At 41.7% G+C, this 20,710-nt stretch overlaps 1 protein-coding gene and 1 non-coding gene across 2 annotated transcripts in view; one reads left to right on the top strand and one right to left on the bottom strand.

Moving 5' to 3' along the window:
- The window catches only part of LOC145401055 (guanine nucleotide exchange factor DBS-like), a 1,269,176-nt gene that overhangs the window by 473,999 nt on the left and 774,467 nt on the right, over positions 1-20,710 (top strand). The window lies entirely within an intron of this gene.
- Positions 13,373-13,491, bottom strand: LOC145401157 (5S ribosomal RNA). The gene has a single exon (XR_013897568.1). It is a non-coding gene; the product is annotated as a 5S ribosomal RNA (ribosomal RNA).

The raw sequence follows: 20,710 nt of genomic DNA, 5'->3' as shown, positions 1-20,710 counted from the left end.
TGTGATCCCTACCATAACATATGGCAGCAAGATATGGACCTTGCTAGAGGGGAACAAGTCAAGAGTAAGAGCAGTGGAAATGAGTTACTTGAGAGGAGCATGTGGAGTGACATGGAGGGACACGTTGATGAATGAAGAAGTGAAGGAATGTTATGGGATGATGTGGATGTGGTTGAGAAAATTAGGAGAAATACACTGAGGTAGTTTGGGCATATGGAGAGAATGGAGAATGAAAGGGTGTATGTAGGTGAAGCAGAGGGAGGGAGAGGGAGAGGAAGACTGAGGATGAGGTTGAGGAATGGAGTTGAGAGGCATATGAGGGAGGGGGGAGTGAGCTGGGGGGAGGGTAGTCAAATAGCGACTTGGAGACGTTTTGTGTGCGGCCACCCTTTTGCAGGATTAGGGCGTTGGGCTATAGATAGATAGATACATAGATAGAAAATACAATCCTTGTCTAATCCTCACAGTCTAAATTAAACAAAATACTGTACTATCTTTATTATTCTTGTAGTCTAAGTTAGACAGTGTTACTGGAGCTGCCTATCATGTGACATCTTGTTGTAATTGGTACATGCATAAATTAACAACAAAGCATGCATTGCTGGAAAACTGGATGAAGAAAAATAAGGAAATTATTTTGATATCCATACAGCAACTACAGTCATCCCTTGTTATTCTTAGGGGTTAGGTTACCAAAAATACTGTGAATAGCTAAAACTGTGATACTCTTCATGAATTACAGATATACCCCTCATGGAATATGATTTTCACTAGCTTTGTGCTGACAAGCATATGGAAGCCAGCCACCATCATTGTATTGTGCATAAAATAAAAAAATAATAGCTATAAAGATGAAAATATAGTGGAATAACAGAGTAGTTGCAGTGCAAATTAGCTTTGAATTTTTATTAGTAAACAAAATGAAAAAAGTGGATATACAAGAAGAGTATGGTACAGTGGTACAAAATGCTTTCGTGTGGTACTTACCATTCAGATGCTGTTACCTCGTCTCATTACTCCTTCCTGTCTTGTTCCTTTTCCCTGCATCTCGTACTGTTTGTGCTTTGATGATGATGATGATGATGTTGATGGTAAGATGTTAAGATGATGATGAGATGATAAAGTGATGAGAAGAGATGATAATGTGATGGTGATATGAGATGACGATACATATGATGATGATGGGATGATAATGCGATTATGATGAGATGATAATGTGATGATGATGATGAGATGAAATGATAATGTGATGATATAAGCTGATGATGCATTGATGATGATGGTGATGGTGAGATGATAATGTGATGATGGTGATGATGATATGATAATGTGATGATGATATGAGGTGATGATGCATTTGATGATGATGGTGAGAAGATAACAAGTAGATCATAATGTGATGATGATATGAGATGATGATGTATTTGATGATGATGGTAAGAAGATAACAGAGAGGTGATGATGTGATGATGATAATGATATGTGATGATGGTAATTAAAAGCATTAGTGTCCTTTATCTGCCTTGAGAGAGGCGGCAGAGAAAGCAGGGGAGGAGGGTAGGGAATCATCCTTGTAAAGTGTGGCAGGTACTGGCTGATAGTCTGAGAGGTCAGAGAATGTAGGTTGATAGCTCTGAAAGTTGGAGGTTGAAGGTTGAAGGCCTGGGGTGCATATGTGACCGTTGTGCGGTGGTTGGTGACTAATTAATCATTGAGAAGAATGCTGTGAGGAGGAGGTACGAGCACTCTTGCTTTATTTGTTTTCAGATCTCATAGTATGGCTTCATTGCTTCATCGACTTTCCTCATCACCAATAACACTCTTTCAAGTGTAAGATTCTTGTCCATGAAAATGGTTGTTGCAGCCTCAGGTAATGGGGTGTTTGTAGGGAACCTCAAGGAAGAGGACAACAAGTGTAGACGTGAACAGCATCTTTATTTCAAATGTTTCAACATTTAATGTGTCATCATCAGTGATCTAAAAGGGAGAAAAAAATGGAAGTCAGAACACCAAAAATCTATCACTAATATTGTGTAAGTGAAAAAACACACACAGTCTGAAAGTCTAAAAAAGAGAGGGGGAAGGGAAAGGGTACTAAAACAGAGTCTCGTAACATATAGAGGTACTGCAGACATCATGTTATATAGAGATGGGTTATGGGTCGTAATATATATTGATGCTGGCAGTCTTAAGTAACAGTTTGATGAACTAGATAATATGTTAAAATACTCTTCTTTGAGTATGATATCACGATTCACAGTGGTCTCTTACTGCTGAGTGAGGAGGGGACCCAAGTCTTTGGCCTGCCCTGCTCAGCTGACCCATATGGTCATCCGTCGTAACCTTGAAAGCACGGATTGTGCTACCAATATACCCGGCCTGGCAATCTGGGCGAGTGAAACAACTGATGACAGACAAACGTAGGTCGGTCGGAACAGGGTCTTTAACCCCTAAACCGCGGGCTTGTTTTGCTTTGACTTGCGGTTCCCGCGGGCATATTTGCGCTCTGACAGAATCTCTAAAAATTTTTGACATAAATCAGTTATTAGTCCTAGAATATTAAAATTACATATGCATATGGCACTTACCTTCATCTTTCTCCTGGGATGTTTGTTGAGCCTTTGTTGAGTACCGTAGGATTTGTGGAGACCTCTGAAGTTGGGTAACGAAGTCTCCACTTTACACTTCCCGACAACCCGTAATATGATTACCACAGCCTGATATTATCACTAGAAACACTATTCTATGATTCTCAAATAGTTTGGAATCCATACTAAAAAAAAAAAAACAACACTTTGAAAGCAATGAAAATTAAGAGGGCGTATGACCTTCCCACTTGCGATCGTTCGCCGCTGGTGTTCTGTCATTTATTATTCATAAAACCCCTCACACTTTATATTTCTATTACTATATAACACTTCTACAGTCTTTATCCATAAGTTTCCTTCAGTAATACTGTAATAGTTTATTGTCACTGTAGGGATTCAATTTCTCTTTCAGTAAAATACATAGCATTCACTTTCTTGTCCTGTATACTAGCACTGAGAGTGAATGTCACTTTCACCTTCACTTTCATAACTCATAGTATTCATACATGCTAGAGTGAAACTTTCACTTTCATTACTCCTAGTATATATACTCGTATTCTTATAATACTACTCATTTACATTTCTATTTACATTCTCAATTTTATTTACATTATTTACTTTTCTATTTTATTTACACTGTGCTAGGCACTGTCACTTGCAGTAACTTATAAAACCATTTTCCACTGTTCACCTATATTTACATTCATTGCATTCACTTGCTGTTTACACATTATTTACAAGTTATTTACATTTCCACTTGCACTGTTTTACTCACCAGAAAGATCGTAGTCACTCTATATCATTTGTCAACCCTTTACCTCTTTCCACACAAGGTTTTGTTGGGGGTAGAGGTCACAGGGCCCTTTGCATGGGGCTAAAAAGCGGCGTAATTTGACAGGCGCGATTCCTACATACTTTCACCTTGAAAGACGACAGTAAACTGATACTGGTGGCCTGCTGCCTGCCTAGGGGGAGTGCAATACTGCCAACGTCAGCCTTGTGACAGCTGCTAATAAATAGCTATGAAATGATTGGCAGGAAATCTAGACAATACATAATAAATTAGGTAGTTCCAGGTGAATGTAAATATCACTTAGGCTTCTCCCTTCTCTCCTTATATATATTTTTATTACGAGAATAGATTATACGGCATATTTCAAGGGGAAATAAACAGCGAAAATTAATGAACGAGTGCACGTAAGGTGTTGTCAGGTGATAATTAGCCAATTTCAGGTGTATGGCACTATCACTTACCTTATTTCTTTTTTGTTTATATTATTTGGTATAAGAATAGGGCATAGGGCTTATTTCAATGGATGAAATCAGTGGAAAATTCCAGGGAAGATTTACTTAGCGTAGAATAATACAGTGTGGTGGCCTGCAATAATTAGGTAGTTCCAGGTGAATGTAAATATCACTTAGGCTTCTCCCTTCCTTTCTTATATATATTTTTACTATGAGAATAGATTATACTGCTTATTTCAAGGGGAAATAAACAGCGAAAATTAGCGAACAAGTGCACGTGAGGTGTTGTCAGGTGATAATTAGCCAATTCCAGGTGTATGGCACTCTCACTTACCTTATTTCTTTTTTGTATATATTATTTGGTATAAGAATAGGGCATAGGGCTTATTTCAATGGATGAAATCAGTGGAAAATTCTAGGGAAGATTTACTTAGCGTAGAATAATACAGTGTGGTGGCCTGCAATAATTAGGTAGTTCCAGGTGAATGTAAATATCACTTAGGCTTCTCCCTTCCTTTCTTATATATATTTTTACTATGAGAATAGATTATACTGCTTATTTCAAGGGGAAATAAACAGCGAAAATTAGCGAACAAGTGCACGTGAGGTGTTGTCAGGTGATAATTAGCCAATTCCAGGTGTATGGCACTCTCACTTACCTTATTTCTTTTTTGTATATATTATTTGGTATAAGAATAGAGCATAGGGCTTATTTCACTGGATGAAATCAGTGGAAAAATCCAGGGAAGATGTACTTAGCGTAGCACGCTGGGCAGGCGAGAGGAGGGGGTAATGGAGGGGAGGTAGGGAGGGGAGTCAAGAACGGGGAGAAATGGCTAAATTGTCAACAATGGATGGGAGTACAGATGAGAGTAGGAGTGCTGACTAGTGTTGGACATTGGCAGTACTGATAGATGATACAAGCCACCACTTGAAAGCCCAGGCGAATTCAAAATAACACAGAATCACAAAAGTGATGCCCCGTGGTATGATCCCTTGCTCCCAAGCGTCACGAAAGTGACGCCTCGCGGTTAAGGGGTTAGCAATATTTAATGCAGTTGCCTCACTATGAGCAATTTCTTGGAAACTGCCGAAAATTGCTTGTTTTCAGACCTTAACATCTCAGAAAGTATAGCACTTCGGGAAACAAATTAATGACCATTTTACTCATCAACACTTACTCTTGCGAATGAAAGTATCCCCAGGTCAGTAGGTCCTTACATTGATGAATAATGACGTGAGGAAGAGAACTAATTTTCGGCACGAGGGAGGAGGTGTTCGTGCGTCTGCCTGCAGTGCCAACTATGGCTTTGCTCTCAACATGATAACTTACTCCACAACTAGATAAACTAGACACTGTTGCATCCAAGGCATGTCTTATGACACTATCATTGAGCCCTTTTCTAGTATCCTTGGAAAGAAGCTTGGCAGGGGTGGATGATGAAATTGGCTACAGGCTGTGCAAACAGAATCAGAGAGAGAGGAACCTGAAGAAAGCATTATACACCTGACAAATGCAAGGGACAGACTGACTCTCGCCCATGTGTTATAGAGGGACTCCCTCCCTACTTTTTGGTGGTGAGATGAAATAGCAGCTGGTTCAAGTGATGGTGAGAAGACTCTTGTGTGTATAGCCACTACCCAGCAACCCCATGGGAGCTAGACTGTGATGTGTATAGACGTTGCCCGATGGATGGGGGTTAATGTGAAAAAGTGGACTAGTTTTGAATGAATTATTTATTACTGTATAATCTTAAAGTCAACTTGAGGATAAAATTTAGCAACACTGCAAATTAAACGGTCTTTCATTTGAACCAAAACACCACCCAAGTAGAGTGAACTAAGATAAAATACCTCCATACTGACAGTAGAGAGTTGTTGTTTAGGGATGTAATGGTTGTTTAGAAAATTCCTTACAGGATGATGGAACAAGTTGTCACCAAATCCATTATTTACAAATATTTTTCTAGGAAGCAAATCTCGTCATGGAATAGAGAATATGTAGATGAGAGGAAGAGTGCCATATGTAACAAGGTCTTAACACCATTGATTTTAAACAGTTTACAACAATAACTTAAAAAAACTGCTACCCAAACCTGAGAAAGTAGGCTTAAGGAACACAGAACACAAGAATTTACAATTATCTTTCTAAAAATGGGAAACAACCATTGGGCTCTGTTTCAGTCATGATTGTATATTATCTTGGTGAGTGTTAATCATCATCATTATCATCATCATCCGGACCTCCTTTCCCACCCTAGGACAGGGTGAGTATAGTGCAAAAAATCCTGAGCATTGCTTCTGTCTCTATGTATGACAAATGTACATCAACATACCTTCGGTACATCTATGATGGTTTAATATTACTTGGACAATCCCTTAGTCATAATTTCTCATAATAATGTAAAAAGATGTTGGCAAAAGTAGGTCCAAGGGATGATCCCATAGCAACACCATTAATCTATTTGTGGAGTTTGTTATTGAAAATGAACAAACCATCCTTCACACAAAGGACCAAAAGTTCTTTGAACATTTTTTGTTATTCCCCTGAAAAGTTGAGTGTCTTTATACCATAGAACATTTTCAAAATTATGTTCATAGTTTCATCAGTGGGAATATTAGTGAACACGGAGGTAACATCAAAACTGCACATAAAATAAGGGTCAGGTATATTCATTTTAGAAAGGGAATCTGCACTACCACTCATTAGTGGTAAGTGGTTGGTGGGGATGCTCACCATCCACTCACTCATTGTAGTGCTGTTCTCAGGTGCCTGCCCTTTCCTCTCTTCCGTCCTTCTGTCTCTCTTTCTTTCATTCTTTCCTCTTCCGTCTGTGAGTGACTCTACACAAAGTGACAAGCCAAATGGTTTCCTGTACACCAGGAAACCATATACTATGCTGGGTGGTAACCATATAACCAAATTATGGCACCTGGTGGTTTAGTGGGAAATTAAGGTGCTCCAATCGGATTGAGCCAGTGGAGGTTTATATCCAGAGGGTGGTTTGGGTTTATTGCTCACATAATGCTTTTCAGGGATGAGTGAGGCTGGTCCCTCTCATCTCAAATGTCAGGACCAACTTGCCTAGCCCTGGGCCCCTACACTCCTCATGGGGCAGCACTGGATTAAATGATGAATGAATGAACGAAATGAATTTGCAAACTCGTATGAGTTCTTCGCTGTGAACTCACTGGTGGTTAGGACATTCAGAAGTGGGACAAGAAACTTAGATAATTTAGCCCATGGATTGTGAGCCACAGCTCAGGCTGGGTAGCGTCGTGTTGCGAGCCACAGCTCAAGTTGTGCTGGCTGTGCATCACCGCTAACTGCTCCATTCCTGCGCAAACTTACGCATGATGCTATGCAAAGACAGAGGGAGAGAGATTTTTTTTCTTTTCACCAGATGATGTCCTGGATGTTTATCTTCAAGTTTTTAATAAACAAATTTTTTTTTTGTTTTTTCACTAAACCCCTCCATAAAATTAGGCATGGCCTTCTGCAAAGACGAAGAGAGAGAGAGAGAGTATTTGTTTTTCACCAGTTGATGCCCTGGATGTTTATCTTCAGATTTATAATAAAACCTTTTAAAAACTTTTTCTTCTTCATTTTTTGCACACCACGTGGTGGGATGGAAATAGGCAATTGCGCAATCCATGGGTTAAATGAAGCAGTATTGGAAGCAGCCATGATTTTATGTCTCCAATTTGATCTTTGAATGTGATCCACGAATCCAGCAACCACACATATTCTGCATAAGCTGTAAAGTTCCCATGGATACTTTAACTTGAGGCATTAAGCTACATCAGTTCGTACCTGCCAACAAATCATTCTCACCTTCGGGCCTATCTGAGTCATCAACTGTAATGCCTTCACACAATTCTGCTACTTTAGTCAAATCCACCTTACAAATAGTTGAGGGTATATCTTCAATCCCATTGGCATTTATATGCCAAACTTTACCCTCCAAGTCAGTTATGGGAATAACATACACCTTACTCTGTAACCATTCTGTCTTTCATCCCACCTTAGTAATTGGCAAACTCACATCTCTGCCTTTTAAACTCAATCTAGATGCTGAAGCAAACTTCACAAGAGTTATGTTTCTTCTTGGATCCCATGGAGTGTTCAGAGATAAGTTACTACTACCAACATACTGTATACTTTACTTATCATCAGAAGTACCTTATCACTTATCTTTTCTTCAGATTTCATAGACAATGCTGTATAAAACAAGAGTCCATTAACATAGGCATCTTGAAGTGAAGGGTGGTGATACTTAGGTCCTCAGTGGTGACAGTATTACAGGTTCTCCTTAACTGACATGTTTTTGACACAAGATATCCCTTAAGACAAATGAAACATATACAGTTTTGCTTGACTGACTCGATTATAGCAGCATTACTCATGTCTTTAAATTCCTTACAGTTGTATATACTTGTATTATGTGTGTTAGAATTATGTAGCCAGCACCTAAATCTCAGAGGCTGAGATGTTTCCTGATCAGTTGTACTCTTTGCCAAGTCCAATTTAGCTTATGTTAAATGAGTTATACACAGCCCAAGTTCAGTTTGGTCTTCCCGAAGTTTCTGAACAATTACAATTACATCATTCATTCCCCTTTCATAATTTACATCACTGACAGCACTGTGACACACTGATTTGTTACCTGTCATGCTGGATCTTACAGTTAAATCCATATACTCCAACACTGTCTTTTCTCTTAGCAAGAACTCCATCATTTTCTCAAACAGATCTCCAGTATTTCTGTATTTCTCTGACCAAATAATCCATTCATGCTTTTACGTACCAGGCGTAATTTTCTCCACAAAACTCACCACGTTTGCTGTATTCATTTCTCCTTCTAAATCCATTCTTTTCAACTCCAGTCAACATCTCTCAGTTTTCTCCACCATCTTCACAAAACCTTTATCATCCCCTTCTCTAACAAACTTACTAGATTTCAAATCACAGATCACAGCATCTACCAGTTTGCAGCTGTCTCCAAACTCCTCATCCAGCCTCTCAAACAATTTGTTATAATCAATTTCTACACCCTTCACGGAGCTCAGTGTTACCCCACTGGAACAGGATCTTAAAGCTTATGGATCTTTATCAAAACTACTTTCCATTAACTTCTTATAATCATCTTTAAAGTTGGGATACTCCTTTATTACACCACTGAACACTGGAGGTTGAAGACCTTTCACCTTTATTCTTTTATCCTTGTCACCAGACTCCTTTTCTCCACCTTTCTCTTCAAGTAATTTTCTCTGTGTATACAACACTTGAAACTTGTCCATTCCATCTCATCAATGTAGATCTCAGCTCCCACAGTGACACTTTCTTCTCTACCGCCTTTCAGTGATACATATTCATTGCAACACTTTTCAACTCTCAAGCAAGCATCACATGCCTCCTTACACATGTCAGCTAACAGAGTATCGACTCCCTCTTGATTGATGGTGTCTTTAAAAATATTATACTTTCTAGTAAAGTTTCTCTTGGCCAGTGTGCTGGATTCTCTTACTTGCTAAAACTCCTCATCAACATCTGTCTCAGAGCTGTTTTGAAATGTAGGGTGACTCCTGATAAATCTAGGGCAGCCCACTGTAATACTGTTGATGACTTTTCAACCTGCAAAACTCACACCAATATTGGAATGTTCACAATGCCGTGAACACCAAACTGGCTTCCCAATACCCTGAAATAAGTGACCCAGTACCAATTAATAAAGCATATATCAGATCATCTCTCACATACCATATCATAATCAATATACCAGCAATATGACTCACTCCAGCAGAAGACAAAGTTTCTCTCTTTAGAATGCAAATAAAAATGTATACATCCTGCTTGATTATTACACATGTAAGGTAACTGCTGAGAAGAAAAGTGTACAATTATACAGCACAGTACAGTAAGCATAGAACAGGTCATTAATTTACACAGTACCTCCCACCACTGGGGGACCCAATAAAGTATAGGATCACTCATAGCGCAAACTGAAATCCATACACGGAATAATTATCACATTCCATATTACATACATAAAATACATATGACATCCATGCCGGTGGGACACCGCAAGGCAGTGACAGCACTATTTAACTCAACACATTTACCACTGATACAACCTTGTGTTCATATTGTTCACTGCTGTAAACACTCTTAAGATCAATACGTTAGGTTTAAGTATACCTTTGTTCATTCTACAAGTCCTGAATTCATGTGCACAAATGTTGGTTTCTACACAAAAATCACCACCACAGAGCAACTGGCTTCCATGTCACAACCATGGCTGCATGACAAAAACTACTGTGCTTTGCTAGTCATGAGCATACCTCCCCAGATCATACTTCTCAGTATTAAAACAATCACCATCCAAACACAAATTACATACAATCTAAATCAAATATAAGTAACATTGTTCATGTAATATAATGTAAATGAAATCATCATCATCATCATCATCCAGGCCTCCTTTCCCATCCTAAGGCAGGGTGAGGAGTAGCAGTGTCCAGACAGCCCAAATTTGCCCAGTCTAATGGGCCATGCTTCCATTCACTCATCATTCAAGCCCTCGGAATCCTGGCTTTATCAGAAACGTCAAAAACGTTCGCCATGTTCTGTAGCTTCACATAAACGTATCCGATAGAGTCAATCCGGACGCTGCCCCATTAAAAACGGGTGCCAAATCCCTGATCATGCATGTCTTCTCACAACATTCATCCAGCCAGCTTGATCTCTTGTCAGTCCCTTAACCTTACCAACTTCCAAACCTCTCTTCTTAACACACTCATCCACCATATCTCTCCACCTTCTCCTTGGCCTACCTCACCTCCTTCCTCCTTCAGATTTGCTCAGATTTACCTTTTTCACCATTCTATTGTTATCCATTCTCTCCACCTGACCATACCATCTCAGTACACTCTCTTTGATTCTGGTGTCCATAGACTTCCTCACTCCACATCTTTCACGAATGACATTATTTTGTATCCCATCCACCCTCTGTACTCCACACACGTTCCTCAGCAGTCCCATCTACACTGCTCTTACTCTTGACTTTTCATTTTCATGCCATACCATAGTCTCATCCATATGTCAAAGTTGGTACTAACATAGGGTGACCAGATTTATTGGAGCTAAAAGTGGGACGCGCACGTGCGCGCGTGCGTGTGTGTGTGTGTGTGTGTGTGTGTGTGTGTGTGTGTGTGTGTTTATAGATAGACAGATAGATATAGATAGATAGATAGATAGATATAGATATAGGTAGATAGATAGATATAGATATAGGTAGATAGACAGATAGATAGATATAGATAGATAGATAGATAGACATATAGATATTGAGTAATGTGACAGTGACCGCTGCATCGCTACACCTCAAATTGAGGCTGCTAATCAAACACTAACATCTCCTGTGAACTCCGAACATACTGTACGGTACAGTGAATGGGTCGACCAAAGTTACCAGCTAGTGAGTATTACAGATTTTATATTAGTAATATAGTATTTCATTTGGTTAGGATTATGCATAATTTTTCTAATTCATCCGAATTTCATAAAAGAAGGCCATGTTATATCTAATGCAATAGTAAGTTTCTAAAAGCGGGACAATTAAGATAATTTGCTCAAAAAGCGGGACATTCTAGTCACAATTAAAAAAGCGGGACTGTCCCACCTAAAAGCGGGACTCTGGTCACCTTACACTAACACTCCTTCATGTAAGCCTCGTGCAGCTGCAACACTCAAGCCTCTGTTTCTTATCAAGGCCTTCATTGCACCAGCAACTTTTCTCCCTTGTGTCACTCTACTTTCCACTTCTTTTGCACATTTTCCTCTCTTTTCTGTCACTGTACCAAGGTATTTGAACTCTTTCACCAATTCCAGTCTGTCTCCATTCACTGTAACATCACACTGGGAGTCACCATCTCTCTCAGTTACCATCACTTTACTCTTTTCTACATTTACTCTTAAGGCACGATGCTCACAGACATTAGCAGAACTCTGCACTAGCCTACGAAGTTCTTGTCCAGTATTTGCATGTAGTACTGCATCATCAGCATACAACAAATTTGAGATATTCCATCCATCACCATTCACTACCAATGCCATCCCTCTCTCCATTACTCGTGTTTTTACTTCTCTCATCATCCCATCCATATATATATTGAACAACCATGGGGACATCACACAACCTTGTCGTTCGCCCACAGCCATTGTGAACCATTTACTTAGATGCCCATTAACCCTTACACATGCTTCACTACCATCATAAAAACAAGATGGCACCTAGCAGCTTACCATCTACACCGCACGGTCACAAAACTTTTCACAATCCTTCTCTGTCCACTTTGTTGTATGCCTTTTCCAGATCCATGAATGCCATAAACATCTTGTGGTCCTTCTCACAAGCCTTCTCTGCTATCTGTCTCACTGCAAATATATGATCCACACATCATCTGCCACTCCTAAAGGCACTCTGTTCATCATTCACTAGGACTTCTGGTATCTCTCTTACTTTCCCTATAATAATTCTTCCATATACCTTCCCTACCACACTCAGTAAACTTATGCCACGATAATTCTTGCACTCACTTCACTCACCTTTATTTTTGTACAGGGGTACAATCATAGCCTTTTTTCATTCTGCAGGCACAGTTTCACTCATCCATGCCTTCTTACATATCTCCAACAAGCACGTCATTCCACTCTCTCCACTACACTTAATCATCTCTGCATACACCTCATCAACCCCAGCTGTGTTCCCATTTTTCAGCTGCTTCACAGCACTCTTCACCTGTGCGAGTGTCACTTTTCCTGGCACAGCATGAAATAATATATTAAATTAATGTTAATAAAGAAACAGCAAACCTGTCCCTAATAGGATATACTGCAGTATTTCTACCTTCTGTCTTTGACAATACACAAATCATTCACCGATGGATGCGCAGGGGCATTGTTGAGGATCAGGAGGGCCTTCACCTGCCCACGAAGGATACCAAATTCCTCTGTTTGATAAGGGATAGTCTCCATGACAAAGTATTTGTGGAACCAATCTCTGAGGATCTTTGTGGTAAACCAGGCCTTCACAGAATGATACCACACAACAGGCAGGCTATCCATCAACCCATGGAGACAGTGTGGCTGTTTTGCATATCCAACAATAACGGGTTTTAGGTGGTGCATCCTGTTCACGTTGGCACAGCGAAACACTGGGACAACTTCCGACCAGGCGCAGTCTTCTCCGTCTCTCCTACCAGGGTGTTGATGGGCAAGGAGCAGAAGAACAGGCCAGTTTTGTCAGCATTGTACACTTGATCTAGAGCAAAGCCCTCCTTCTAGATCAGGTGCTACACCTTCTGGCAAAACAGCTCGACATCTTCCACTACCGCATCTAAAGCCTTACTATGTGCGTTCATTCATTCATTCATTGCCAGACGCCATGTATCCCAAACGGGGTGGCCAAGGGCTTAGGGTTAATTGTTTTACAGGGAGGGGCACTAATCCTCCACCAACCCCACTTGACATGTAGGGATGCCAACAGCATCTGGTGTTCCCAGGCGGTCACCCATCCAAGTACTAACCAGACCCAACGTTGCTTAACTTCGCTGATCGGACGGGAAGCGGTGTACTCAACGTGGTATAGCAGTAAATCCATGTCGAAGTTTGAACTGGAAGAGCCAACCCTCGGATGTCTTGAAGCCGTGCACGTTGTGCAGGCATGCAAACACCTCGGCTGCAGCCTTCAACTCGGTCCCACGCCGGCACCCCCTTGCTGGCAGAACCTAACCAGAATCAACTGGTCATTTTTGGCATGGCGGGGCTGGGACATCACCTACCAGTTGCCTTTTTGAGTGGTATTGCCATAGTCCTGTCCTTACTGAGTCAGCTTGTCCTGTGATTTCTTGATATCAAATAAAGTTGAACAGGCCATGTCATATTCACACAGAATGCGTAAAGTTGGCCAGCCCGTATCAGCCTTGTCCAATATCTTACACTTCTTCTCCACAGTCAAAACTCACATCTTGCATTTCTCGGGGGGATGGTGTTGCTATCATCACAGACACGAGAACACTACAGAGGAGGGTTAAGGCGTGCAGAAGGTAGGGCACCACCAAAAACGCAACAGTAGAAGCTGCCATTGTTTTACCTTGGCCAAGCACGTCCACACACGGAGAGACAAAGGCGAGAACTGAGTTGCGGTATCGCTGGGGAGTGTACGGCATTGTCATGTCTCTATCCACGCTTGACTATGAGCATGCAAGCAAAAAGCAGCACAATGACCTACGAGACTTTGGCCATTCAGTTGGGAGCCGGACAGCCATTCTCTCTCAGCGTCTGGGTTATGATCTGTTTTCCTCATGCGCTGCTGGTATGTTACTGGTGATCTGGGTGGCCAGGGGATTTTGACCATTCGGTAGGGAGCCGGACAGCCATTCTCATTCAGCGTGTGGGTTACGATCTGTTTTCTTCACACGCTGCCGGTATGTTACCCATGATCGGGCTGGCTGGGGGACTTTGACCATTCGGTAGATAGCCGGACAGTTTTGTTTGCTCTGCATGTGGGTTATGGTCTATTACCCACACAGACAGAGAAGCCGATGAACCACCCAATTTTTTTTTTTTTTTTTTTTTTTTTTTTAGGCTGGCTGGCTGCCGATGGTGGAACTTATATGTCCGGGTACAGACAAATAATTTTGGATACGGACCTAATTGAGCCAAGGCCTAATGTCCATATACAGAACACGACTGGATGCGGAGCATCTGGATAATTGAGGGATTACTGTACAGTATATTGATCATAAGTTGCATTTAAGTGTCATGAATTCAACTTGTCATTTTGTCTTTTTTCCTTTATTTTCCTTTTTTGAATGTACTATAATAAAGTACAACTATTCAGCTTTAATATGACTTCAAAACCAGCATTCTGTCATGAAAAGGTTATTTTACACAGACTGATCAATCAAAACGATTGCTAAGCGAATATGTAGCCGAGAATCAAACAAAGTTGTGCATCTTTTTTTGTTCACTTTCCTGCTCAGTAACATTCATAAATAGCCATGAACTGTATATCATTGTAAAGGTAATTTATCATAGTTTTGCATAGTTCAAACCAGATTTATATAACTTCAATACTTTATTCTTGGTGAATATTTTTCTGGGGGAAATAGGAGTCAGATAGATTATTTTCTGGTTAGGAAGTCCGATAGGAGGTTAGTGAGGGATGTTAAAGTTATAGGAAGTGAGGAGTGTGTGCAGCAGCACAAACTACTGATTTGTGATATGGTGCTTAAAGAACAAGTGATGAAAAAGAGGACTTATGTACCTAGGAGGAAAATATGGAAGCTGAAAAACCAAGTAGTAAGGGATGCCTTCTATAGCGAGTTGAGGAGAGTGGTGGCTGAACAGGGAGCTGTAGACAGAGGCGTTAATGAACAGTACAGAGCCCTCAAGAACAATTTCTTGAGAGTTACTGACGTAACATGTGGTTGGACAAGAGGACCACCAAGACATAAAGTAACTTGGTGGTGGGATGAGGGTGTAGAAGCAGCAATTAGGGAGAAAAGAAGGCTTTTCCGGGAATGGAAGAAGGGTGGTAGCAAAGAGGAATATTTGGCTGCCAAGCGTAGGGCTAGAAGAGAGGTATACAGGGCAAAGTCTGAGTCACAGAGACAATTACTTGATAACCTAAATCATGGGGAAAGGAAAAATATATTTAGGGTGGCAGGTCAGGTGAAGAGAGATTATCAGGATATCATAGGTGAGCAGTGTGTGAAGAATGATGAAGGAAGGGTAGTGGTGAACAGCGAGGATATTAAAGATGCATGGAGAGAGCATTATAATCGGTTGTTGAATGAGGAGTTTGACTGGGACAGGGAAGGTTTGGAGCCAGCAGATCCAGTGTCTGGCCCTTGGCCTTTGATTGATACTGCTACTGTGAGTGAGGCAATAGGCAGGATGAGGGTGGGGAAGGCAGCAGGTGTGTCTGGGCTGACTGCCGAAATATTGAAGGCCTCAGGCGATATAGGGGTGAGTTTAGTCACTGACCTGATAAATAGGATTATTTATGAGTGTGTTGTCCCAGATGATTGGCTGAAGAGTGTAATTGTAAATGTGTATAAATGGAAGGGTGATGCCCTGGAAAGAGGAAATTATAGAGGTATAAAGCTTTTAGATCAGATAATGAAGGTAATGGAGAGAGTTTTAGAAGGTATGATTAGAGAAAGATTGAATATTGATGAGATGCAGTTTGGGTTTATGCCAGGTAGGGGGGACCACTGATGCCATATTCATTGTTCGACAGCTTCAGGAAAAATATATTGGTAGGAGAAGGGATCTTTATTTTGTTTTTGTTGATTTGGAAAAGGCCTTTGACAGAGTCCCTAGAGAGGTGATGAAGTGGGCAATGAGAAAGCTTGGCTTGGAGGAGTGGCTGGTTAGGGTGGTTATGGCCATGTATGTGGGTGCTCACACCCAGGTGAGAGTGAATGGAGATTTGAGTGATGAGTTTTCCGTGAATGATGGTGTGCATCAGGGGTCAGTCTTGAGTCCCATGTTGTTTATCATGGTACTTGAAGCCCTTTCACGTGACTTTTGAAACGGACTCCCATGGGAGTTGTTGTATGCTGATGATTTGGTGTTGATTGCAGAGAATGAAAGGGAGGCGGAGGAAAGGTTTAGGAAGTGGAGAGATGGTATGGGGCAAAAGGGTTTAAGGGTAAATGCAGATAAAACAAAAGTGATGATATCTAGGGTTGGTGGCGGTACTGTCAAAGACGAGGGAGAGTGGCCATGTGCAGTTTGCCACAAGGGCGTGGGAAGTAATTCCATCTTGTGCAGTGTGTGTGATAAATGGGTGCATAAGAGATGTAGTGGTATCAGAGGTAGACTGCGAGATAATGCTGATTTTATGTGTACGGCGTGTCGGGGTGAGCAGGTGGAGATTGTCAGATGTGAAAGGATTGAACTTGCTGGTGAATCTCTTGAGTGTGTGGAAGAGTTTTGTTATTTGGGAGACATGTTGTGTGCTGGAGGTTGGGCTGGAGCTAGCTCTGTGGCTAGGGTGAGAAGTGGTTGGAAGAAGTTCAGGGAGCTCTTGCCTCTCCTGACATTGAGAGGGCTCTCCCTACGTGCTAAGGGGTCTTTGTATGCAGCATGTGTTAGGAGTGTAATGCTGTATGGCAGTGAGACCTGGGCAGTGAAGGAGGAAGATATTCGCCGGCTCAGACGTACAGAAATGACAATGATTAGGTGGATGTGCAGTGCTTCCCTGCGTCCAAGGCCTGGAGGGGCTGGGTTTACAATGGAAGAGTTGAGAGGTAGGATGGGACTGGAATGTATTGGTGTTGTGATGAGGAGAGGTAGATTGAGGTGGTTTGGACATGTGGAGAGGATGGGGGATGATAATTGGGTGAGGAAGGTGAGAAGTGTTAATATTGGGGGTGGGGTTATGAGGGGTAGACCGAGAAAGACATGGGACGAGGTCATTAAGTGTGACCTTAGGGTTAAGGGATTGAACAGGGAGGCTGCAATGGATCGTGCAGCGTGGAGAGCCGCCATTAGGTGACCAAGGCCAACACATGCAAGCATGTTGGAGCCTTTAAAAACGAAAACGAAAAACAAAAATGAGCACAGTATAATATTTTTGGTTTCCATCCAACTTCAACTCGTCATTTTGACATTTTAATGTCTTTGTTTTCCTTTTTTTTAACATACCACAATAAAGTAGAACTATTCAACTTTAATTTGACACCAAAACCAGCATTCTGTCATGAAAAGTATATTTACACAGACTGATCAGAGAAAAATATTGCGACTCAAAGATTTGGGTCAGTGCGAGAGCAGCTGACTCAAGAACAGATGTAATCTGGCTGGGGCTGAAACCTTATAAGGGTAACATGTATTGTTATTCAGACCTTTCACAGTTAAACAATTGAATATGTAGCATTTGTCTATAATATTGTAATTTAAAATAAGGAAGATTACATTGTTGAACAGAGTCTACCTGCCTCACCCCAGCGATGTCATTAATTCATAGTGAAAAAATTAATTTACAGTTATTTACAAGGCACATGCCAACCCCACTGTGGAGTAGACTGTAGTAGCACCTGTCGAGCAGGGCAGTACTCCCGAGGTGGATGGAAAGCTGATGACAGGGAGTGCTGGAGCTCCCGTTTCATCAGCCCTCAGGACTAGCTCCTGACCATCCCCCTTTGCTGAACTTTTTCAGTGTCTCAGTTACACAGAGAGTAGGCCAGCATGCTCTCCAGTACAAATTTCTCTAACTATCTTCACCAAACTACATGCACAGTACACACTACACTTCCTATTCAAAATTCACCAAAAATGGCGTCAATTCACCCAGCCTCGGAGTCCCCTGGGGGGGGACCATAAATGCCCCCACCATCTGCCCCTCTCCCGGTGACGACTCGAGGTGCCTGGAACCACTGTCTGACTCTCTTCTTCTTCATTTCTGCAACATTCGCGGCCTTTCATCTAACTTTCGCTCTGTTGAGCACCACCTCTCCTCCTCTAAACCTCACCTTCTTTTTCTAACGGAGACTCAGCTGTCTGAGGCAACTGACAGCAAACCCTTTTCTGTATCCTCCTACTTTCTCTATATTCATTTCAAAGCCAAAGGTGGCTGTTGTGTATACATACGCAACGACTTATCTTGCTCTCGTGTTCCTGAACTTGATTGTTCTGAATTCTCCACACTCTGGCTTCGGCTTTCCTGTCATTCTCTGACTAAATATATCTGTGCTGTTTACTCCTCCCCTAATTCTACTGACTATCAAAAATTCTTCGACTATCTTACTTCTACGATGGAACACATTCTGTCCATTTCTCCTTTCTCTGAAATCTCCATTCTTGGAGATTTCAATGTTCACCACCACCTTTGGCTCTCCTCTCCTTTCACGGATCAACCTGGTGAACAAGCCTACATCTTTTCTATCCTTAATGACCTAGAGCAGCTTGTACAGCACCCTAACCGTATCCCTGACCGCCTTGTAGAGAGCTCCAACATACTTGACCTCTTCCTCACAACTAATCCTTCTGCTTACTCTGTTAATCTTTTCTCTCCGTTGGGCTCCTCCGATCACAACCTTATTACCTTAACCTGTCCTATCACTCCGGTACGGCCTGTGGACCCTCCAGGGAAACGTCGTCCGTGGCATTTTGAAGCCGCAGACTGGGAGGCCCTCAGGCAGTACTTCTTTGATTTTCCCTGGAATGATTATTGCTTCCATGGCCGTGAGCCATCTGAGTGTGCCTTGCGCATTACGGAGGTTATTCTCTCGGGCATGGAAGCATACATTCCTTTCTCATATCCTTTGACTAACGCAAGAAAGCCTTGGTTTAATCACACTTGTTCTAATGCTGTCCGCAACAAGGAGAAGGCCTACAAAAGGTACCGGAGCCAACCCACCCCTGAATCACATAATCTTTACGTTTCTGCCCGGAATCGTGCTAAGTCTGTTCTTCGCTCTACTAAAAATAATTTCATCCATACTAAATGCACTCAACTCTCCAACTCGAATTCTTCCCGCTCCTTCTGGCACCTTGCCAAAAATCTTTCTAACAACTTTACCTCATCATCCTTCCCTCCTCTTTTCTACTCTGAAGATTCTGTAGCTATTTCTTCTACTGATACAGCAGATCTCTTCGCACAGACTTTCTCCTCCAATTCCACCTTAGATGATTCCGGTGCTGTTCCTCCATCACTTCCCCCCTCTGACTTCCTCATGGCTGACATTAAAATTTCTTCAGTTGATGTATTTTCTGCCATCACTGGCCTCAATATTAACAAGGCATGTGGGCCTGATGGAGTCCCTCCTGTTGTTAACAAGAACTGAGCTTCTGTGCTTACACCCTGTCTAGGCAAACTATTTCGCCTTTGTCTGTCAACTTGTACCTTTCCTTCTTGCTGGAAGTTTGCTTTCATTCAGCCAGTCCCAAAGAAGGGTGACCACTCCCAACGCTCTAATTATCGTCCAATTGCTTTAACGTCCTGTATTTCAAAAGTTTTCGAGTCAATTCTTTATAGAAATATTTTAAGGCATCTTTCCTATCACAACCTTCTTTCCGATCGTCAGTATGGGTTCCGTCAGGGACGCTCCACTGGCGATCTTCTCACCTACCTTTCAGACTCCTGGTCATCCTCCTTTCGGGACTTTGGCGAAAGCTTTGCCATTGCACTTGACATCTCAAAGGCTTTCGATCGAGTCTGGCATAAATCTTTAATTTCCAAACTGCCCTCCTACGGTCTCTATCCTTCTATCTGTGCCTTCATCGCTAGCTTTCTTTCTGGTCGTTCTATAGCCGCTGTTGTAGACGGCCATCGTTCTTCTCCTAGATCTATCAACAGTGGTGTTCCTCAGGGCTCTGTCCTATCACCAACTCTCTTCCTTTTATTCATCAATGATCTTCTAAGCTGTACATCTAACCCTATCCACTCATACGCTGATGACTCCACCCTTCACCTTTCCATTCGGTTCCCGCAACGCCCATCTCAACAGTTACTTCAAGAAACAAGGGATGAGGCTATGGCACACCTAATGTCTGACTTGGCTCATATCTCTGACTGGGGTAAAAATAATATGGTTGTCTTCAATGCATCTAAGACTCAGTTCTTACACCTATCAACCCGACAAAATCTTCCACAGGTATACCCACTAATGTTTAATAATATTCAGCTTAATCCTGCATCATCCTTGAACATGCTTGGGGTTTCATTTACTCGGGACTTATCTTGGAAAGATCATATTACATCTCTTGTAAAATCTGCTTCCAAGAGATTGGGTGTGCTAAGCCGACTCCGTTCTTTCTTTACCCCTGCACAATTGTTGACTCTATACAGGGGTTTTATCCG

Source organism: Coenobita brevimanus, chromosome 54, assembly GCF_032717465.1.
Source record: "Coenobita brevimanus isolate Jiangsu-jjx chromosome 54, ASM3271746v2, whole genome shotgun sequence".
Taxonomy (NCBI): domain Eukaryota; kingdom Metazoa; phylum Arthropoda; class Malacostraca; order Decapoda; family Coenobitidae; genus Coenobita; species Coenobita brevimanus.
The sequence above is the reverse complement of the archived record's forward strand: the minus strand, read 5'-3'. Positions and strand labels throughout refer to the sequence as shown.